The sequence below is a fragment of the Cynocephalus volans genome, chromosome 11 (assembly GCF_027409185.1).
Source record: "Cynocephalus volans isolate mCynVol1 chromosome 11, mCynVol1.pri, whole genome shotgun sequence".
Classification (NCBI taxonomy): domain Eukaryota; kingdom Metazoa; phylum Chordata; class Mammalia; order Dermoptera; family Cynocephalidae; genus Cynocephalus; species Cynocephalus volans.
In genome coordinates, this window is record NC_084470.1 from 21,501,057 (window position 1) to 21,525,992 (window position 24,936).

Genomic DNA, 24,936 nt, shown 5'->3' on the forward strand with positions numbered 1-24,936 from the left:
TCTCTGACTTGCTAACACAAAATCTGTGACAGACAATGCTGATTGCCCAGCCAACAGTCACTTCCCTTTCCTTCCTTGCTAAAAAGATCTTGATTTTTTTTTACTATCAAGTTTCCAGGGGTTGCTTGATTAAACAGACAATAGACTCTCCATCTGCTTGCCAGTGATTGATTTGAAGGTGGATACGTGACTCAGTCTGGCCAATGAGAAAAGTCTGCTTTGGGGTGGGACTCTGGGAAAAGTTTTCCTTGTTCTTCAAAAGAGTTGCACGAGAGGAAATGATCCCATTTGGGGTGTTGTGGTTTGCATGCCACCACTTCACCACTGCAACTAGGGTGGCCCCCTTGAGACCATGAGGGGAACTGGCCTAAGAAATCATGTCAATAAGATGAGGATTAGGAGTGGTAAAGGGGTAGAATCCAGTTTCTTGATGATTTTGTAGACATGGTGAATGAACCAACTTTGGGACTCAATTTCGAAATTTGATGTGTGAGAGAATTCATTTTCTTTACTGTTTAAGTCCTTTCTGGTTAGGTTTTCTGTTGGTACTGCCAAAAGCTCCCTATATGATAGCAAAGCCTTCCATCTTCACCACCTCAGGTTTTGTCTGGAATTGGACTTAGCTGAATTTATGCAACCACAGTTAAGCTTTTTATATGTAGAAGCTGAAGCTCTTTTGGTATGCACATCTGAATCTTTTTATGGATTTTCTGTTCAGCTATACTCTATTTTCACATACTTTAATATAGTAAAATTGTGATTATTTCTACTGACCAGTTTATTTGGCTTGGCATCTGCTTGTTGTATAAATAACCCCTCAGTTTTGCGATCCAGGAGGAATAGGAATGAGCTGTGCTGAATTTCTCCCTGTAATGATCTTGGGACCATAGCTACTGCTCTCCCTTTACAGCTTCTGGGGAAACATGATGGTGGCCCAGTGGGATTGGGGGTTGCACCTCCTCAGCTCCTATCCTGGAGCCACAGACTGAGTCCTGCAATTGTGATGACTTTGCCAGTTCTGTTACAGCTGCCTGTGGCTGCTTAGCAGTTCTTTTTTTAAAAAATGTCTATTTTTCTGACTGCACTGCCTTTAGTGGGGCTTGCACTGAAGATCCATCAAACTCTAGTCATTTCACCTGTGAGTTCTCTCTTAATACCTCTCCATACCCAAACTTGTCTGTTTTTCCCCCATTCTATTTTGTTCTCTCCTAGTCTCAGAGGAAGAGGTGCCTCCTTTCCTCCAAGTCTCCCTCTACCACTATATCATTCCTCTATCTTCTCCCTGCTTTAGGGCATGGTTCCTCTATATTAATGTGTCTTCTGCAAAGACTTCATCCTTCTGCCTAGGGATGGGCACTGGTTTCTCTTGTCTTGGGGCAATAACCAAGCTGACTGTACTGTCTTCTCAATGTACCATCCTGCGGTCCCTCTTCCCTTTACAAAATATTCCTCAGTTTTGCATTTCAGGAGGGACAGGAGTGAGCTGTACTGAGTTCCACCCTGTAACAATTTTTGAATAGTAGGTATGGCTCCAGATGTCTAGAATGGAAAGCCCATGCCTTTGGCTCCATGTCTTCCCTGCACCTCCAGCCCTGCATTCTGTTTCCTGCTTCTGCAAATTGCCAAAAGTGGACTAGCAAAGGCAGCCAGGCTCTCCTAATTGCAAATGTATGACCTTTACTTGGCTCTGCTTTTCTTCACCTTCTTTGCAGCACTTGGAGCTGCTGTCTGTCCTCTAAACTTTTCCCTTCAAAAAGCCCTGACCTCCGCCTTCTGGATTCCTTCCTTTTCACTTTCTGCCTGGGAGAGCCCAGTTGTGTACTGAAAATCTATCAGCTGAGTTCAGATGGGGTTGTAGCTAAGAACAGTCTTGTTAACCTTGTATTCAGGACACTTCACAGTGCTACCTAATAGCTCAACAGGTACCTGCTGAATGAACTTAGACCTGTCTTCTGCTCTAGCCTCTTTCTCAAGTTCCAGTCCTGTTTCTGCGCTTAGTGGGCATTTCCAAAGGAGTGTCTGGACTTTGCTTCTAATTCCTTCTGTCCAAAGCATAAGTGCTCTTTCCTTCCATGCTGACTTTTCACTCGTTTCCCTTCTTTCTTTCAGCCTGTACAAGTGCATTCACCAGAGCTGGAGATATTGGCATCCAGAGCTCCAAAACCACAATACTCCTAGCTCTTCTTCCTTCTTCTCCTGTATGCTGCAGACCACCAAGCCTCATGTAGTCTTTCTTTTCAATGCTTACCCATTCATCCCTCCTTTTCCTGTACCATTCTTGGGGTTTTTTTGGTGGGGGGTGGGGGGGTGGCTGGCTGGTATGGGAATCCGAACCTGTGACTTTGATGTTATAAGGCTGTGTTCTAACCAGCGGAGCTAACTGGCCAGCCCCATCTTTAGCTTTTGTCACTTCATGCCTGAACTGACAAGAGTGTCTCTTTGCTTCCAATTACTGCACATCTATTTTAATTTAACACTGCACATGTCATTCCTGTGCTAAGATACTATTCAGAACATGGATGAGGTGTCTGCAGCTCTCCTGGCTCCTAGAGGAATATCCAATTGTTTTTCCCAGTCCCCCTTTCATTAGGGGAGAGCCTTTTCTTTGTGGTCATCTGCCAACCCAAAGTGTTGAGACTGTTAGGTGGCAGGTTTTATGTAGACGGTGGGCCAGGTGGGGTGTGGAGGACCTGGCAGTGTCCTCAGGTTGGTGGCACTGAGCAAGATTCATCTTGCTCTCAGCTCCCTTGTCTTTAAGATGCTGACTCCACCAACCCCTTCCAGTGGAACCAAATTTTCACTTCCTTCCCAAGTGTCTCAGTGGCTCCCCTCTTCCCTCTTTTCCCTTTTCTCCCACAAGGTCCAATCTTGTTTCTGGTAGTAGGGAAACCTCCTTGGGTAAACTCGTATCCCAATTCTCTGCCTTGTGCTTTGCGGCACTTGGTCTTTGTAGTTATCCTCCAAGTGAGTGACTCTCACAACTATGGGAGTGGCTGAGAGAGGGGGGAAGACCCTCTGGACACCTGTGAGAGAGGAGGGAAGAGGGAAATTTGCTGAAACACAGAGACAGTTACTAAGGGTGATAGTCTTGCCACTCTTACGTGACTCCCTCTGTCTTTAAAGTCAATTTCAAATGTACATTTGAGCTTCAGTCTCATAAGCTATAAGACAGAGGTAATAATGCCTTCTCCACAGATTGACGTGAGGATCAAAAATGAAACACCATCTAAGCAACAGACTGGCTTGGAACAAAGTAGGAGCAGAATACGGTGTTATTATTTTCTCACTATTCCTCTCACTGTGGCTCCACATAGCTTTCTCATTCTTACCCCAAGTCATGCATATTACATCTGCTCAATTTTGTTTTCCAGAGTTGAGTCCTGTGACCCATCTGTCTGTAAAGGAGGCTGTCCCAAATATTCTGTAACTGCAGAAGAAAAGAAGTAGGATGCTGGGGGACAACTAGCAGTGTCTGCCAAACCATCTTGCTGACTTTTCCCTGTCTTTTCCTCGGGCATAGAATTTTAACAAGGAGTTTATAAGACTATCTTACTGATATTCCTGATCAAGACATACATACCTACCCTCTTGAGTCTTGCTGTCAAAGCCCAACTTTTACTCCAGAGGCTGTAAATGGCAAATCCATATATCTATAGTCTCCTTTGCATTTATGGGTGAGCATGACACCCAGTCACAGACAATGAGACCATGAGACATCATATAAGGGATTTCTGTTGAGCTCTTTGGGAATAATTTTCTTCCCTCATGAAAACAGAAACTGTACTGGAAACCTCTGATGCACCCCTTCAAAATCCCCTTGGCCTCTCTGTTGGGGCAGCCAGCTTTGTGCAAGCCAGTTGGATGGGGCCTCACCTGGGCCCAGGCAATGTATTTCACACTTCTTATCCTGGACTTTTTTGACACTGTAACCCTGGAGGTCTACGGGAATCATGCTCTGCCCTTATGCAAGCATTATCTGGTGGTGTGGGGGAACTTAATGCCTCTGGGACAAACTTGATTTCTGGGAGCTCTGACGTGATAAATCTTCCCCTTTTGTTTCTTGAGTGGACAATTATGAGATACACTTTATAAGGCTCCACAGAAAGTTCCAGTAGTTTTGAGTACCAGTATCCCACAGAGATAGTCACATTAATAATGCATTCTGCTATTGGTTTTCCATCCATCCCTGTTTCATTGACTGTATCCTAAACTCCTATTCTTTATTAGAGAATCACATTCTTTAATCAACTACCTTCATACAAGTCTTTGTTGCAGGCTCTGCATTTAGAAAAAAACGAACTAAAAGAATCTTTGAAGAGAAATACCTTCCCTCTCTATCTTCCTCTACTCCTTCCTTCCCTTCCCTTTTCTTCTCTTTTCTTCCTGTTGTCCTGTGGGGATGAGATGTGTGGAGCAACGGCAGCCAATCTGTGACCATGAGGAGAAAGCCAAGAAAATCTCTGAGGAGCTGATCCAGAGTTCTCACATCCGTGAGCCACTGATCCAATCCAGTAAGCATCTACCTCAGGTATTTCTGTTGCATGAGAAAAATAAACTATAATTGTTTAAATCACTTTTAATTGAATATTACAGAACTTGCAGCTGAAAATATTTTAACAACACAAGGCCCGTAAATCACATCTAATTATAGGTGAATATATAATATTACCACATATATTTATTTACTCAGTTTTTTCAAATTCATGTTAGTCAACTACAAACTCATTTAAAAGGATGTGGTGGGCATTATTGCTTGTTTATCCGATGTGTATTCTTGCCCTCTTCTGTATAACAGAACCCTAGTTTTTCCCCTTTCCCTTGCAGCCAAGTGCCTGAGAGAAGCCATCCCACTCCCAATTCCAGGAATAAATCTGATCTGTCTCAGCCTGGTCATAATCTCTGCTCATGGTTAGTCCAGGAATAAGCAGGTGTACAAATTTAGGCCAATGAAACTTGAGGGAAATGTTTTCAGGAGGCTTCTAGGGACACTTCTTTTTCTCTAAGAGAGAACTATGGGAAGACTTGGACTTTCTTACCTTTCCGATGTGTGTCTCAACATGACTGCTGGAGCGCCGTAGCTGTTGTTCTTCTTGTCTGAGGATGAATTGCACAGTGTGGATGCAGAGTGGCATGGGGAAAAGACCCTGGGCTCATGATGACAATGCTGATCTGGTGAATCAGCCCTCTATGAAGCCCTTCCTTTGGACTTTCTGTTGTATGAGATAAGTAAATATACTCATTGTTAAAGGCAGGTATATCTGGATTTTCGTGTCTTGCCACTGAAAGCATCCTAACTGTTTCAAATCATTACTGAATTCAGTGTAATTTTCTGTTTCACATTTTCTCAGCTAACAGGTACCCTAAATATATCCCCAATCATGCTGAAGTCCATGAAATATTTAAATGTTATAAAGGGGTCTGCATCCTCCAAAGGGTTCGGAATGGCTGTTCTAGAATGTCGTTCAAGCTATTGCAGCCTTTCTCTTTTGGTTATTTGCCTCCTTACCCGCTTCTGCTCCTCCCAGGACTTGGAGAGTATTCAGGATGAGGAAACAAGAAGGAATTAGCAAGAGTACTGCCAAGATACCTTCACCAATGGGATGGAGAAGGCTTACCCAGAGGAGGGTAGGATGGATACTGCCTGGAGCAGAGCTTGGCTCTTGATGGCCACTCAGTAAATGTCTGTTGAATTTAATGAGCTCTCATGGGAAGGCTGAGAGGGAGCCGTTGTAATTGACTAATGGAGAATTAGCCCCAAGGTAATTGTGAACTGTTCATGGTGTAAAATTCAAGTCAATTAGACCCAATTCAAAGAATTTGTTCTAAGTACCTAATATGTACAAAGCATCATGGTCAGTGCTGCATGGGCTGCCACAGTGTGCAGTTTGTACCTCTGCAGGTAAAGTCCAAGAGAAGTTATGTCATGTAAAAGTAACCATAAAAGGTGACACATGATGCTACATGCTGCATTCTACCAGTCTGACTGATGAGTGAAACTGCAGCATCTGAAAAGCAAAAAGCTAGTGGCCCTTCAGACTAGGTAGAGATCTGACAACTCCACCTGGAGGAAGTTTTGCTCTGTTGTCACCACGTAGGTTAACTGATACAAATAAGAAAATCTCCAGAGGGGATGAAAATGGAATGAATGGCAGATGTGGTCCTTAGCCCAAGTTCACCAAAGTCTGCACATATTGGCTCCACCAAGGTTATAAGGGTCCATAAGTCTGATTCTTTTAAGAAATTCTAGGTTAAAAGTAGATATAAGGTTTCTTTACTGCAGGTTTTCTATGGCCTTTAATGTGTCAATGGGCATTGTGAGTCTTTAAGAAAAGAATGCTTATAAATCTTTCCCAAACTTACTTTGGCCAAGGAATTCTTTCCTCAGTAGTCTGGTCTAGTAAAATATGCTTTAGGAAACACTGTCCAACTCAATAGAATCTAAGGATGGGATCTGGCAAAAATGAAGCCCCCACAACTGGAAATGGTGGGTTCTCTATTGAGAATGTAAAATTCTCACATAAATGGAATTTTGACCAACCTCTTCTGTCCTCCCACATTTCTGACACTGTGCCCCATTTAGAACTGACTTCTCTTTTTTAGGAATAATAGCTAACAATGGGATCAGTTTACCCTGGGAGTAACACTTGAGTCAGCGCTCTATCATCTGAGTATGGCCAGTGTGCTTTCTCCAAGCATCCTACGATTGGAAACCTATTTATAGTTTCCCCAGTACAGTATCTGGCACTCAGCAGGAATGAATACTTCTGCAGAGAAGGCCCAGACTCTTCTCGTTGGACTCTTATCTTCTGCCAATTGGGGTTAAAGAAAACTCCTTCTATATATTCCCAGAGTATAGGAAGACTGGGTATTCTGTGAATAGTGGTGAAACATTTTTCTTTGTGGATGAGCAACACAAGTGAAGAATGCAGATACTCAAACCTCACCAACAGGCCTTTGTGTTAAATGAATTGGATTACATCATATCCTGGCCTCAGTCACAAAAGCACAGAATTATTGAATTCTAGGCAGGTGGAAATCCTTGCAGTTACTTATGGCCAACATGACCAGCTTCCTCACTCATGGGTGATTGGAGGAAGAAGTTCATGGCTGGGGGAGTGAGGCAATGCTGTCCTGTGGTCAGTCACTACAGGTAGACTCAGCAGAGCCACTCCCCAGGGAGACAACCTCTGGGAGGAAGACCTGAGAAGAGAAAAAGAGACAGTCATATGCCACATGATGGGCAATATTTACACTGATGTAACACTGGAACAAGAAAAGAGGAGAAACAAGTATTTATGGTACTGAGAGCAATAGTTCACAGACACAAGACACATTTCTTTTGTGGGAAAATGAGAGCATTAAGAAGAAAAGGATTATGTGGTGAGTTTTTTATGTTTAAAATTTAAGTATGAATTATCAGAGAAATGCACGTTAAAACCACTACGAGATACCACCTTACACCCATTAGGAGGGCTGTTATCAAACAGATGAAAGGCAACAAGTGTTGGAGAGGACGTGGAGAAAGGGAGCCCTGGTACAATTCTGGTGGGAATGTAAATTAGTACAGCCATTACAGAAAACAGTATGGAGGTTACTCAAAAAATCAAAAATAGAACTACTATGTGATCCAGCAATCCCACTTCTTGGTATATATCCAAAGGAAAAGAAATAAGTCTGTTGAAAGATACCTGTACTCCCATGTTTATTGCATCATTACTTACAATAGCCAATATATAGAAGCACCCTAAGTGTCTATCAGTGGGTGAATGGATAAAGAAAATGTGGTATATACACACACAATGGAATACTATTCAACCTTAAAGAGAAGGAAATCCTGTCATTTGCAACAACATGGATTAACCAGGAGGACATTATGTTGAGTGAAATAAGCTAGGCATAGAAAGGCAAATACCACTGATCTCACTTAAAAATCTAAAACAATCGAATTCGTCAAAGTAGAGAGTAGAATGGTGGTTACCAGGGACTGAGATGGGGGGTGGGAAAGAGGGCACTGGGGAGGTTTTAGTCAAAGGATACAAAATTTCAGTTAGGAGAAATAAATTCAAGAGATTTATTGTAAAACATGTTGACAATAGTTAATAACAATGTATTGTATTCTAGAAAATCACTAAGAGAGTAGATTTTACATGTTCTCACCAGAAAACAATTGATAAGTATATGAGGTAATGCATACGTTAATTAGTTTGATTCCATCATTTCCAATATACACATATTTCAGAACAACATGTTGAACATAATACATATATAAAAATTTATTTTTTAGTTAAAAATAAAATACAATTTAAAGTATAAGATTAAGTTTTTCCAATCTTTAAAAGTGTGCATATTCCTTGGTTAGTAAATGATAGTAGACAGTAGCTGGGTTTTTTTTCTGTTGTTGTTATTTGTTTTGTTTTAATATACTTTGCAAAATAAAAAGTTACTAGTTTAGTCTCCTGATTTAAAATTCATTTTAGTCTCCTGATTTAAAAATTTTTGTGTGTGATTTGTTTTCTTGTGCTTTATTTGCAATTTTACTGCCCCACATGTAGCAACCACTGTTCTGTAGCACACTGAGAGCTTGACCAAGAGTTTCGTGTTAGGCTGCAAGATACCAAGAATGGGAGAGAAAGAGGGAGAGAAATGACTTGGAAGATGTGACAGTGAGGAGGGGTCCAGTGAGGATTCTCAATGCAAGTTTGAAACAACACGTTTTAGGTAAGTTAGTTATGCATAAATAATAGTGAAAAAGCTATGATGCCTATTTCAGGATAGCTATGACAGCCCAACTCCCTGTAGGCAGTTCTGCTCTGTCCATGCTCACCAGCTTAGGGAGAAGCAGACAGCTCCTGTGAGTGACATATTTTTTTTAAAAATTCAGAAATCTTATTGAGAGTGAGGGTTACAAACTTAATGGCTCCTGTTTTAAGCACACAATTTTAGGTTTATTATAAAATATTATTCTGAGGGTTATCTATGATTCTGTTACCTAATAAGTACCAGTTACAAGTTATAAAATCATATTTTCTCCTGGTAAAGAATTTGTTATCTAAAATGGCGACATATATCTTTTGGAGTCTTAAGATAAGAAGCTGCTAGATTCAAACTATCAAAGTTTCATAAACCATATCTATTGATGATACTAAAATACGTCATGTATGAGGTTTGATTACAAGGGAATTGGGTTGATTTATATGGATGGTTGATGAAATCTGTCTCATTTATCTCTAGTAATATGTTGGACATGAACAAGAACTTTTAAGAGAGAGGGAGTAGAGCACAGTAACTTTGGAGTCAAACTGGTTTCAATTTCTCAAGCATAGACAAGTCACTTAAACTTTCTAAGTCTCAGATTCTTTAGCTATAAAATATGGACAATAAAAGTTCCAACCTGAGAAAATTATGTTCAGTATGATGGTTTGAGGAAATGCTAAAATCTTCTACTCATACACCAAATCACCAAAATGTTAATAAAAAGAACTACATAGCCAAATTTTAAAACAACAAAGAGGGTTGTTTATGGGCAGGAAATGGAGCATCCTTCTTAACAAGGAAATAAAAAAAAAAAACACAGAGCAGGAACCAAATCAGGAAGTAGTGGCTATCATGCTGCTACAAAGGGCTCTCAGCTTTTGTAGAATCTTCTCTGTGAGTCTGAGCTGCTGTCATGAGACTGCCCCACCCAGAGGGGACAGAATATGAGTGACCCACACAAAAATGGCCAGGTATCCCAGGAAGGTCACCATCAAAAAAGAGAGACAATGTGACAGATTGTATTTTCTTAAGTGGCCATAAGAACATCTCCTATCCCACCTTCTCATCCTATAATTTTACTTTTAACTCTTCTCACTGACAGGTAGAATCTATAGTCCCAACCCTTAAATTTGGTTAGGTTTATGGCTGTGGCAGAAGTGGTGCTATGGAACTTCCAAGGCTAAGTCATAAAATCTAATACAACTTCCACTTGGGTCTCTTAGAGTGCTTGCTTTTGGAACTAAGCCACCCCATGATGAGGCCCAAACACTCTGCTGTTGAAGCCCCACATGGAAAGAAACAAAGGTCCATGATTTTTAGCCTAGGCTGAGCTCCCAGCTGATAGCAAACACCAACTTGTCATTTACATGAGTCTATATAATCTATCTACTTATAGATATTGAAAAAAAAGAAACTTCAATTTATGGTTTGAATAACACATTGAGCAAGCTGTACAGTGAATCAATGAGCTGAACAGTTGAGCTGAGGAATTCTTCCAGAATGTTATACAAAGAGAATAAGAGATAAAAAATGAGAAATAATAACAGGGGAAATAGTACAGGTCTAGCTTAACTGAGGTGGAGAAGCCAACAGAAGGATGGCAGTAGCCACTACCCACAGGTGAGCATCCTATGAGCATTCCATGGGTAAAATTATAAGATTTTGTGGAAATTCGTAAGTAACTTAAGCTGTCTTCCTACTACTATATCAGTCTGCTTCAGAGCACACAGTTTTAGCCAAACATCAACCTAGGATATAAAAATAAGTCTAACTTTTTCACAAAATGTGTTTATATGTCTCACTTTGTTCTTTGGCAATCTATATATTTTTTATCTTAATCAAATAAATCTTAGCTGTGCTTTTAACTAAAGTGGATGTCTCTGTTTATTCTTTGACAGAAATACGCAAAAAAAGTGAAAAAATGGAAATAAAGAACTTTAAACCTTTTAAAAGGAGTTCCAGAAAGAGAAAATGAAGAGAATGGAAAAAAGGCAATATTTGAATAAGAAAATAAAAACTTTCCAGTGCCTGAGATGGTCAGAAGTTTTCAAATTTATAGAGTCTACAAAGTGCAGAGCAGAGTAAATAAAGATAAATCTATACTTAGAAACATTGTAATAAGACTTCAAAAGATTCAAGAAAAACAAGAGATTTAAAAGATAAGTAAAAGAGGCATACTAACTACAGTGGAGTAATAATTTGCATGACACCAGACTTCTATTTAATGACATTGAATCCAAGAAAACAATCGATAAATATCTTCAAAACCCTGGTGGAAAGTACTGTTGAACTTATTTTTATACCCAGCCCAACTACAATTTAGTTGTGCATGTTAAATAAGTGAATATTTACACATTTAGGATCAAAAATTTTACTACCACAAGTCCTCACCAGAAGAACTACTAAAAGATATATTCCAAAAAAGACAAATGATATAATGCATATAAAGCATTTAATATGACATTAAATCTGTTTTTTCTCTACTAATAAAAAGGACAGAAATGCCTAGCACTGTTCTTCTCCTTTCCACCTTTTTTCTGTCTTGATCATGGATGTGATACAGGGCACTATAGCAGGCATCTTATGGCCATGAGGCTACAAGAAGAAGTGAAAGACCAAAAAGACCACAGAAATGCAGACCTTGGTATTGTTAGTCTATTGTTTCACCTCCAGCAATTCACTTACCTTCTTGTTATGTGAGAAAAATAATTTCCTATTTATTTAGGCCATTGTTGATTGGATTTACTGTTACTTCACCCAATGCATTCCTAAGGGATTTACTTCTCCACTTTTCTTATCCTTAAAGTATGAGCTACTAGGGTTAAATGAGAAACTAAGTTAAACTTCTCCGGTATCTAATGCATTCTCCAATAAATATTAAGCCTCTTCTTATCCTCCACTCGAGATCATAAGCTCAATGAAGACCATGCTGTCTTTATCATATTTTAATCCCCATTTCTTAAACAATTTAATCCAGTTTATTGGATATTTTTTGAATGCCAATTTATTGGCTAGGTTTTTTGCTAATTGCTAACTTATTATGGGATATCAATAACTATATGTTAAATAGCTAGATGAATACAAACTAAAGATAGGTCAGTAAAAATTAATACTGACAGTTGTTTTAAAATATCAAATCAAACATCTAACTTCTCTATTTTTCCCTACAGTGTTAATGCACCTTTTGCAATGTTTAAAATAGTACCTCTTACAATCTTTTGCCATATTCCTGGCTTCTTTGACTCTTAAGATTCAATTCATAATTTTTAATTCATTTTGAAGAGAGCTATAAGTGGAGGGGAAAAGTGACTTTATTATCTTCTCTCTAGTGACCTTGCTTTTGTCAATTTAAACATTTCTTTTTTTAAAAAAAAACTTTTTTATATTTTAATTAAATTTTTGTTAATTTTAACATTCACTTGTACATATTTGTGGAGTACAGTGTGTTGTTTCAGTACACTCATACACTGTGCAAGGAATGATTCACTTAGGATACACAACAAAGTTTTGTATCCATTAGTCCACCACTTCTACTAAACTTATTTCAAGAGTTGTTAATCCCTTGAATTCTCAAGCAAATAACTGAAAAACAGCATAAACAGAGTGGAGGGTTTTTTTTGGGGGGGGGGCTTGTTCTTGAAGTAGTTTATACACAGGGACAAATGTTCTGAGTGTTAATCTTTGAAAAGGAAGTATCAGCAAAAAGGAAAAGGACAAAGGCAGAAGACCTAAAAAAATACCCAAGAACTTTATACATAAAGAAGTATCAAAGGTGAGCCATGCCCATAAAACAGAAATTGATGGGTAAATAAATGAGGCTACTTAAAAAGGTTTGTAGAGACTGCAGAAATTAGAATAATTTGGTCAAGTATAGAAGTTGTACAGAATACTTCACATTAAAATCATCTGGAAATAAAAAACAGAACTAGCATCAGGTTTTGTATAAGAAAATGATTTTGTGTTTAAACCAATGGGGAAGAGGAAATACATCGATATGCAGTCTCTGATTGACAGATAAGCAGAAGATTTGGAAAGCTGGCTGCCCAGTAATATGCGGGGAAAATTACTTTATTGGAAGGGAAATGGGAAGAGCATAAGTTTATGATCCTGCTGACAGATGAACTACCTGGACAGCAGAAAGTCCAAAATACATGCAAAATAAAGATTCAGGTGAGAAATGACCTGTTGTGTGGGCAGTATCCTGGGCCTAAGGTCAGACCTAGGTGTGAACCTCAGTTCTACTCCTCACTAGCTATGTGACCTTGGGCAGGTCACTTTCTTTCTCATATGATCTATAAATTGGAAATAAAACTGGGTTGTTGTGAGAATCTAGAAAGAATGGATGTAAGAGAGGTTATCAAAATTATGAAGGAGACTATGAAAAATAGGAGATAAAGAGGAGGAAATGAAAATGAAAATTTATTTTGTTCATAAGATACTGACAATGCTCAGGGTTTGTCGGGGATAATTTTCTTGATGCCAGGAGAAAGCTGTATATGCCAAAAACAATTAAAGGAACTTTTCTGAGTGCTTACCATGTGCCAGGAATTACACTGCATAATCCCAGTGTAAAAGACAGTCTCTTGGAGTTTCATGTTTGTCACAAATATAACTACATAGGTGGAGGTAAAGGATAATTTAATAAAGTATGTGTGAAGTCCTATCATATATTATATATATTGTATAGTGGAGGGAGAGGTAACCATAAGTAATTTAGATTGTGCACTAGGAGGACAGTTAGATGTACTAGTCAGCTATTGCTGCAATCATTTTGCATAAAAAAAATTTCCAAAAGTCAGTGCCTTACAACAATTAACATACAATTTTCTTACTCATAGGTCTGCAATTGGTAAGACCAATGCTGAGCTCAGCTGAGATTGGAGGGGTTTAGCTCCAGAGGCTGTGGATTGGGTTCAGGTTTTTTCTGCATGTCTCCATATAGAAACTGGAGGCTACCTGGAAATAGTCTTCTCACGGCAGATGGCAGAAGCTCAAGAGGGATGAGTAGAAACTTGTCATGCCACTTAAGACCTCATCTTGGAACTGTTCTGTCATCATTTCTGCTGATAATACATTGGCCAAAACAACTCACATGGCCACGCCCAACCTTAATGAGAAAGTGGGAGGCACTGTGAGGTAATATGCAAAGAGTGTATAAGTACTATCTTACTATAGAAGAACATAGAATGGGAAGCAATGATTCAATCTATCATATGTCCACATGAAGATGTGTATGCAGCATTATTCACAATATCCCCAAACTGGAAATAACCCAATGTCCTTCAACCAGAGAATAGATAAGCCAAATGTGGTATTTCCAAGGAATGAAATCCTGTTTAGCAATAATAAGAAATGGAGTCCTGATTCCAATGTGGGTGAACTTCAAAGACATTATGCTAATGAAAGAAGGCAAGCACAAGGGATCACATAAGGTATGAATCCATTTGTACGAAATGTTCAGAAAAAGAAAATCTATAGAGATAGAAAATAGACTAGTGGTTGCCTGTGTCTGGGGTTGAGGACAGGGAGTGGCAGCAAATGGACAGAGGTCTCTTTTACCGGGAAATCCAAAATTGTTCCAAATTCGGATTGTAGTAATGGTTGTTCAATTCTGTAAATTTGCTAAAAGTCATTGATTGTAGAGTTAAAATAAGTGAAGGTTATTGTATGTAAATTATACCTCAATAAAACTATAAAAGAAGAAAAACACAATGGAGTCATTCTTGGGTGACAAAAAATGCCCTTTATTCTATCTATCTCAAGAGTTTTTCTGAGGATCAAGTGAGATGATGTTTATAAAGTGGCTGACATAGGGATTGGCACGTAGTAGTTGTACAGTAAATGGTAGCCATTATTGTTATTATTTCAGATAGATGGACAAGCAATGTATAAAGGAGGTGAGAGGAAGCATGGTATGTTCAGGAAACCAGTGGTTTGGAGTAGCTGGAAGGTAGATTGTACGTTGGAGAGTGACCAGAGAGGACTATCCCCAGGGTCACTGAGCTGGGAGGTGGTGGAGCACTGCAAAATAAATGCTTGCTTTCTAGACTATGTGTCATATGAAGCTCAGTCTGGGGAAGTCCTAGGTTATAACCTCTAATTATTGATTACTTAGGGAAAACAAAAGGAGCTTATTTCAAATTAGCTGACAAACCACAAGGGAATATTGTTTAATTCACTAGGGAAATTGAATTGCCCTTATGAAGTATCCAGGGAGAGGGAATCAGAAGGACTGGAGCCTAGACTAGACATTTCATGTTCCCAGGCTGGAAATATGAGTGTAGAGTTGCTCTGATGTGGCTAGAAGATAATCTAAGCTGTTATGTTCCTCCAAATAGTGGCTGATTGCTATGGGTTAGGGATCAAGGACAGAGGGTGCATTGTCTGCTGCCAAGTGCACCCCATAGAGACAAACAAAGACTTGGACAGGAGAGAAACAGATATGTGCTCAGAAGTGGCTCAAGATGTTATGTGGGTTCAAAGCAGAGCCAAGCAACGATGTGTAGTGTGAAAGCCAGGGCCTGAGCCTTCTGCCAGAAAGGGGCACCGTGGAGGGAGGATAAGGCTGCCTCCTCCTGCTGCTCAAGGTCCCCTTGGAAGTCAAAAAGGATCACATAGATCAATATGTATAGACAAGGGAAGATACCCTAAATATATGGTAAGGTGAAAAAATCAAGTTATAGAACAATATGTATGGTATGACCTTATGTAAAAACGTGTGTAGACGTGGAAATATACTTCACCCCCGGCAGACACATTTCTTTCTTTCTTTATCGTGTGCTCCCAACTAGAACACCTACTCCAAGAGAGGTGGGACTGTGTTTTGTGCCTGGAACAGTGCCTAGGACATGGTGAGCATTCAATAGTTGTTGATAGGAATTAGCAATACCTACAACATAGAGCACATTGTTGTGTTCTTTCTGGGGACTGTGATTATGTACATGCTCAAATATTTACGTGTATATTTGTGGGGGATGACTTTTGGGGTCCATTGGCAAAGATTATGGAGAAGAAAGTGTCAAAAGTCTGTCGACATTGAGAACTCAGGGGTAAAAAGAATGAAGGCAGCAGAGACAATACAGAGATCATGATTTGGCTAGTCAGAGACAGTGGGGAGAGAGAAACTCCATTGCATGTGGAAGGAATCGGGATGGGAGGATTAAATGCAGTGGGACATGAAAGAGAAGAATGAGGTGAAGGAAAGAAATTGAATCAGAGTATGTGAGAGAATCTGATTTTGTAGTACAAGTTCTGCAAACGTGCCCCGCTTGCTCTGCCTCTGGGCTCTGGCATCCTCGTCTTCACCTAGCCAACCTCTGCTCTTCCTGCTGCTCTCAGCTTAGCTGTTGTTTCCTCCAGTGAGCTGCTTCTGATTCTCCCTCCCTCCCCTGCCTAAGACCGTGCTAGGTGCTCCTCCCGTGTGTTTTTCATGCGTGTTCCTAGAGCCTCTCCCACTTCCTCTACTATTGTTCATGCCCGTTTGGTTTGTCTGTCTTGTCCACTAGACTGTGAACTTGAGAGCAGGAGGAGCATGTCTTATTAATCTTGGTATTCTAGGGCCTATATAGTGGCTGGCTTATGGTTGGTACTTAATAAATGTTGGTGAATAAATGAATGAATGAATGATATGAATTTGTGACTGATTTAACTGATATTTGGATTTGGTATCAGAATACCTGTGCTTGAATCTTGACTCCTCCAACTTCTGGCTCTATGACTACAGACAAGTCACTTAACCTCTCAGAGGCTTAGTTTTCTCAGCTGTGAAATGGGATAATACTATCTAGCCTACAGGATACATCACTCTGACCATACCTAATCTTGTTTATTTAGACAATCCTGTCTGGTTCTGGTGGGGATAAAATAATATTATGGGTGGGAAAGCTCTTTGTGAAATAAAAAATGATTTTCAAACATGTTATCATCAGAGTTTAGAATGTGAGTGTGCATATGTGTCTGCATGTGTGTATATATAAATAGTCATGCATTGATTAATGACTGGGATATGTTCTGAGAAAGGCATCGTGAGGCGATTTTGTCATTCTGCAAACATCACAGAGGGTACTTACACAGACCTAGATGGTATAGCTTGCTACACACCTAGGCTATATGGTATAGCCTATTGCTCCTAGGCTACAAACTTGTACAACATGTTACTTTACTGACTACGGTAACATGTATTGTATTTCTGCACCGAAACATATCTAAATATAGAAAAGGTATAGTAAAAATAGATATCAAAGATAAAAAATGGTACATGTGTATAGGGCACCTATGAGGAATGGAGCTTGCAGGACTGGAAGTTGCTCTGGGTGAGTCAGTGAGTGGGTGGTGAGTGAATGTGAAGACCTAGGACATCACTGTACAGTGCTGTAGAGTTAACAAACACTGTACACATAGGCTACACTAAATTTATCAAAAAATAAAGTAATTTCTCTATGACATTACAATGGCTGTGACATAACTAGGTGATAGGAATTTTTCAGCTCCATTATAATCTTATGGGACCACCACACCATTGTATATGTGGTCCATTGTTGACCAAAACATCATTGTGCAATGTATGACTATAGATAAAGAAATTTTAATACGTAAAAACATTTATAATAAACATTTAAATTCAAAATTATAATGAACAAGCTTCTGAAGATTTTTTTATAGTGCATTTGATGGTTTAGAACAATGCTCTCCAATAGAACTTTCTATGATGATGAAAATATTCTATGTCTTCATATGTAGCTAGTGAAGTGCTCACTGGAAATGTGGTTAGTGCGACTGAGGAATTTAATTTTAAATTTTATTTAATTTTAATTAATTTAAATTTAAATAGCCGCATGTGGCTAGTGACTATCTATTTGGACAACATAGACATAGAACATTTCCATCATGGCAAAATGTTCTGTTAGAGCTGGTTTGGAGTTTAAATTGATAGTGAAAACTTTAAATGATTTCATGGGACAGGTAGGTATTGTAAATGTCAGAAGCGGTTGGATATAAGACTGAATGGAATTGTATGGACCTCACCTAAAAGGCACTCCTATCTATTCATAAAAACTTTGGTTTTGGATAGCAGTTGCCAGTTTAAATCTCTGGGAATATTTGCCAATATGGAATGAGCTGACATGCCTCAAAGCCTCAAATTCATTTTGAAAGTAGAGATAACTATTATGTATCTACCTACTTTTCTACCTAAGCAACTTACCCATCTACCTCAATAATAAAAGAGAGGAGCTGGGCTATCTCTCAGATACATGATTCAATCACTGTATTCCTAAAGAAACAGGTGAGAGTTATATCCAAGACAACTGATTCAATGATCTGTATACACAATAATGCAATAAATAAGGAAATCTGTTAATAATAACATTTAAAGATTGATACGAAGACCTTCTGTACTCACTTCAAATTTAGCGGGTATGAAAACCTCAGAATAATTTTTTCTATGCAAAGTCTAATTTTTCTGTAAAATCCATATTATATAACAAATGTCACTTTGAAAACATTGCTTATCACATGGCCTCAATAGCAAGGAAAGATGGGTTCCTTCTTCAGTGTTTCCTGCACTTACACCTCCCGCTTCTGATAATTCTGCCGATGTGTTCCACTGAGGAGAAATAATAAGGTCAAAATAAAGAGAGAATCTTGGAGGGAGATATTTTCACAGCATTATCTGGTGCATTTATATTTATCCTTTGCTGTGTTGAATAGCAGACATACTGAGGGCAAGCTTATTCAGAGAAAAGTGGAAAATTCAGAAAGGTTACCATGTATAGATGAACGAAACCAACACACATGACCAACTTGAATTAGAAACATGAAATTCTACTCTAGAATTTTTATTTTGAGAAGTTGATGGGCTGTGTTTCTCAATATTATGCCAAGATGATCTATAGTGACACATTTTGATTTAGCTTTAAAAGATATTTTTTGCGGATTTGCAGATTTTTTTGCTTTCTGATTTTTTATAGTTCACGTATATTTAGTCATGTCTAAACAAATAGGTTTACAGAATTAACCACCACCATAAACCTAACCCCCAGTTCTGCTTCAATGTTGAAGAATTAATTATGGTTAATTAGTCTTTGTGTTCTAAAGACTTAAATGAGTAGCTTTCGGGACTAATCTTGCTGTCTGTGCTGCTCCCTTTTGTCAAGTTAGGCTGCACAATCACCTGCGTGGACTGGCCACAATTAATTGACTTTAGGCTTGCAGAAAAGTTACCAGCTTTCCAGCCTGTCTACAGTTTTCGCCTGGTTTTTGCTCCACCAGGATACAGTAGAGAGCAGAAGCTGTTTCTGTGCAGTGACTTAGCAAAACACCTCTGCTCCAATGCAGAACCTCTTGAGGTGCTTTCCATCAGTTCCCTGGATCTCAGTGCTCCTGTGTGTGAGGCGCATGTGCTATTGGGCTGGGATGATGAGCAGGCCTGGAAACACGGAATTTATAGGCCAGCATTGGGAACCCAAACTCAGCTTCATTTCACTCAGCATCTACAGTAGAGCCTCCTTGGATAAAGAGCAGTTGCAAAACTCTAAACAATGGTTAAACAGTTAGTTATTGCTCAAAAGCCCTTTCATAAACCTTTGAAACCTACAGCAAAAGTGAGTAGTTTATCTTAAACTCTGATCAACAATTCATTTTCCTACAATTTGTTTTCCCCTTGTTTTCTTGTTGTATGAGTGCTTGTGTGTTTGAGCCTCTAGTTATAATACTAGTCCTGTAACCCCTTTGTAATTAGAAATGTGCCCTTAAGAAGATATTGTTGACTCTTTGCTTTCTACCCTATTGTGGAAACTTTTAAGATTTATGGAAGGTGTTGTAGCAATGGAAAAATCATTTCTGTTTTGGGAATCAGGAAAGGTTTTCTGAGGAGGCAGCAGTGAAGATGTGCCTTGAAAAACAGGGCAGGCGGGTTTAGGGAGCATAAAGAACCAAGGCAGAAGCTAGTGGCATTGGGCAACAGTGGGAGATAGGCCTGGAAAAGCAAGTTGGAGGTATTTTGGACAAGAGGCTTTTGGGAGACCAGGGTGGGAAGACTGTACATAATTCAAAAGGCAGAGGGTATTCTGGTTACACTGAATCCCCAGAGTCCACTGAAGTGACAACAAAGGGATAAGACGGGTGCATAAAGAAAAGGTCAATGGAGAGAATTGTGAGCCAAGTATCAGAAGCTAGAAATCAGATGCACAACTGGTTACTGACTCAGTGGTGTAGAGAATGCTGAAAAGTAAAAGCCTACAAAGGGTGACTGTGAGGAGGATGGTAAATGGAGAAATGGCCCTATTCCTTCTGCAGAACCCTGGAAATCTTAGCAGTTAGAGGTACTGGAGGTGGGTGCAGCTGGGGTTAAAAACAGGTTCAACTCCTTCAGCAGCAATTAGAAGCCCAAACCCTCTCTTGACCCCACATGGTAGAAAATTGAAGGTTTCACGGCTCTGGATATTGAGATTTCCAGTATATGATAGAAGTAGAAAGAAGAAGTGTATTAGTCATTATGGCTCCAAGCCTCTGACATCAATTCCAAGAACACTGATACTCAGGATTTTCTGACCCCAGCCAGAGATTCAAGGGGAACAACCTGCCTAAAAGAAAAGATCCACAGACATTGACAACTGGGTGATCTCTTGCCCCTGGACAAGCACAGCCCATGCACACAGGGCTTTCTATCAGCTTTCTAGTGCCTCACTCTTGAATATGAGAAGATAGCCAAGTATCATCAGATATTTGCAGACATTTGAGGAAAACCTCTCACACGAAATATAAGGAGCAAAATAAAGAATTAGAAAAATGGAAGAGTAGAACACAGAGATGATGCAGAATGATCCAAAGGAAACTGAATCACAACAATGAAACCACATGGTTAATATCCTCAGAGACATAAGGAAGGTACTGTATTCATCAGACAAGTGCAAAAAGCTAATACAAAAGAAATATTCAGAGAGAGAAAAAAGATTTCATGGAAATTGAAAGTACAAAAGCAGAAATGAAAAATTCAATAGAGGGCTTAGAAGATACAATTGTAGCACAAATTGGCAAAAGGATGGAAAATAGGGAAGAAAATATAAGAAAAAAAGGAAAGATAAGAAAATTAGAGGATTGGGTCAAGAAATCTAATATCCTTAAAAAAAAAAAAGCACCTTTAGAAAGACAGCAGAAAAATCAGAGATAAGAAAATGACCAGATAAATAATAATTCAAAACAATTTCCTATGACCACAGAACATAAGTTCCCAGGCCCTTTGGGAGCCCACCACAGCATCAGGAAAAAAGTGCATTTCTTATACCAAATCGTATTATCATAAAATTTCAAAACTCTGGGGACAAAGAGAGGATCTTTAAAACTTCTGAGAGGAGAAATGGGTCATACGGAAAGGATCACAAATCACAATGGATTCAGACTTCTCAACAGCAGCAATATAAGCTGAAAGACAGTGGAGCAAAATGTTTTCCAACCTAAATTCCTATATCAGCCAAATTTTCAAAAATGTGTGAGGATAAAGTGAAGACATTTTTAGTATTCTGGTCTCAATTTACCATTCATGCACCATTTCAAAGAAGCCACTGGAGGATGGGCTCTTCCAAAATAGCAGACATGATCGAAAATACTGAAGACATGAGATTCAGGAAAGTGAGAATCTAACCTTGGAGAGAAGGGAAAGGAATTTTCAGGATGACAATCCCATGACAATGGCTGTGTAGCAGGCACAAAAAGCAAACACCTGAGATTAGACTTAAAAAAAAAAAGGAAGAAGTTAAAAGAAAAACAAAACCAGATAGCTTCAGGAGAGATGGAAGGGAGAGGTAATACTGAAGTTATGGGTTTGAGTCCACTGAGATGAATTAGTGAGAGGCACCTAGAAAACTAAGCAAAAGCAAAAGCAAAGAAGACAGTTGTATAAAAAGGAAAAGAAACAACATATTTCTTAACTATGTATAATATTAACATAAACATAATAAGTAAATTCAACCAGAATTTGTGATATTACTATATAGAAAGGTTATGAAGGGGTGAATGAATTGCATTTTGGGTAGGGCATTTTGTATGTGGGTTAAAACTTAAGTTTCCATAGTAGTAAATCAATAGATCCTATCTTACACTAAAATTCAAGCAATGATGATATAAGTATATAGTATATGTATCATATCCTTTAAGTAATATAGAGAAAAATACCAGAATAAGAAGTCAAAAAAGATGAAAGTGGTTGCACTTGGGTGGTAGGGCCTTGGAGTGCGGAGAGGCAGGTCAGGGGCCTCTGGCTTTCCACTATAAGACTAGAATAAAATTTTAATTTTTTAATTAAACACATAGCCAACATCATCCCTAATGGGGAAAATCTGAAGCTTTTCCTTTAAGAATAGAAATGAGACAAGGATGCCCATGCTTGCTACTACTATTTAACACAGTATTAGAAGTAGTAGCCAGACCAATCAGGCAAGAGAAAGAAATAAGGAGCATCAAGATGGTAGAAGACAAAGTCAAATTGTTCCTGTTTGCAGATGACATGAACCCATATATAGAGAAGCCTAAAGGCTCCACCAAAAATCTCCTAGAGCTGATAAATAAATTCAGTAAAGTTTCAGAATACAAAATCAATATATAAAAATCAGTAGTGTTCATATACACCAACAACAAATTAACAGAAAAAGAAATAAAGAAAGGAAGCCCATTTACAATAGCTACCAAAAAAAACTCCTAAGAATTAATTTAACCAAGGAGGTGAAAGTGAAAGATCTCTATAATGCAAACTACAAAATAATGATTAATGAAATTAAAGAAGACACAAAAAGATGGAAAGATATTCCATGCTCTTGGATTGGAAGCATTAACATTGTGAAAATGTCTATACTACCCAAAGTGATCTACAGAGTCAATGCAATCCCCATCAAAATACCAATGACATACTTCACAAAAATAGAAAAAACAATCCTAAGATTCATATGAAACAACAAAAGACCCTGAATACCCAAAGCAATCCTGAGCAAAAAAAATAAAGCCAGAGGCATTACACTACCTGACTTCAAATTATACTACAATACTATAGTAACCAAAATGGCATGGTACTGACATAAAAATAGGCACTTGGACCAATGGAACAGAATAGAGAACCCAGAAATCAATTCACATACTTATAGCCAGCTGATCTTCGACAAAGGCCCTAAGAACATGCATTAGGGAAAGAACTGCCTCTTCAATAAATGGTGTGGGAAAACTGAATATCCATGTGTAGAAGAATGAAACTGATCCTTATCTCTCACCATATACCAAAATCAACTCAAAATGGATTAAAGACTTAAATATAAAACCTGAAACTATAAAACTCATAGAAGAAAACACAGGGGAAACACTTTAGGACAAAGGACTGGGCAAAGACTTTATGAATATGAACTCAAAAGCATAGGAAACAAAAGAGAGAATAAACAAATGGGATTATATCAAACTAAAAAGCTTCTACACGACAAAAGAAACAATTAGAGTGAAATGACAACCTACAGAGTAGGAAAAATATTTGCAAACTATGCTTCTGACGAGGGATTAATATCTAGAATATACAAGGAACTCAAACAACTTAATGGTAAAAAATAAGTAACCTGATTAACAAATGGACAAAGGAACTGAATAGATGTTTCTCAAAAGAAGACATACAAATGGCCAACAGGTACATGAAAAATGCTCAGCATCACCAATCATTAGGGAAATGCAAATCAAAACTACATTGAGGGGCCAGCCCAAGGCTCACTTGGGAGAGTGCGGTGCTGATAACACCAAGGCCGCAGGTTCGGATCCTATATAGGGATGGCCGGTTCACTCACTGGCTGAGTGGTGCAGACAACACCAAGACAAGGGTTAAGATCCTCTTACCAGTCATCTTAAAAAAAAAACAAAAATCTACGTTGAGATATCATTTCATCCCAGTTATAATGACTATTATTAAAAAGACAGAGAAAAACAAATGCTGGTCAGGAATTCGGAGAAAGGGGAACCCTTATACACTGCTGGTGGGACTGTATATTGGTATGGCCATTATGGAAAACAGTGTGGAGGTTTCTCAAACAACTACAGATATAAGTGCCATACCATCCAGCAATCCCACTACTGAGTATATACCAAAAGGGATGGAAATCATCATGTCGAAGGGATACCTGCACTCCCATATTTATTGCAGCTCTATTTACAATAGCCAAGATATGGAACCAATCTAAATGTACATCAATGGATGGCTGGAAAAGGAAAATATGGTATATATACATATACAATGGAATGCTACTCAGCCATAAAAAAGAATGAAATTCTGTCATTCACAGCAGCATGGATGAGCTTAGAGGAAATTATGTATGTGAAATAAGCCATGCACAGAGAAAGAAATACTGCATGTCCTCACTCGTAAGTGGGAACAAAAAAAAAAAAAAAAAGAGAGAGAAAAACAACAATCAAAAGGAGAGAATAAAACTGTGGTTTCTAAATCCAGGAAAGGGGGAGGAAAAGAGGGCACACCAAGAAATGGGTTAATGGACAGAAAACAGCTTGCTAAGAAAATAAGTTTTATGGATGTGCAGTCAAGCTAGGCAACTATAATTAACAGTAATTTACTGCATGCTATCAAATGACTAGAAGAGAGGACATCTAATGTCCTCAACACAAAGAAATGATTACGTTTTCTAATGATGAATCACCCTGACCGGATCATCACACATTGTACACAGGTATGGATACCCTACTCTGTACCCCACAAATATGTATAATCAATTATGTTAATTAAAAAAAAGCAAAAGAGAAAAAGGTGGTGGGAAACTAGTGCTGGTTTTTGACTAGAACAGTGACAAGATCAGTAACACTTTGGCAGGGTTGTCACATGTGAAGAGCAGACAGTGAGCTCAGGTAGGAGGTCTTTGAGGTGGCCCAGGCAGCAGACACTGAGGCCCTAAATTAGGATGGGTCATTAGAAAGGATAAAAAGACTGAATCTGAGACCCTCTGCCGAGGTAGAATGTGCAGGACTTTGCCCTCCTCACCTGAGGTTAAGAAGTTAATTTTTGAAGCAAAATGGAGGATCCTACACTTTATCCCAATCAAGTTTAAATTTCATGGTTTCAGTCCAACATTCCAGATGGTCGTAAACTTAATACATTTACAAGATTTATTTAAGATATATACACACAATGAAAATCAGAAATGTATGACAACA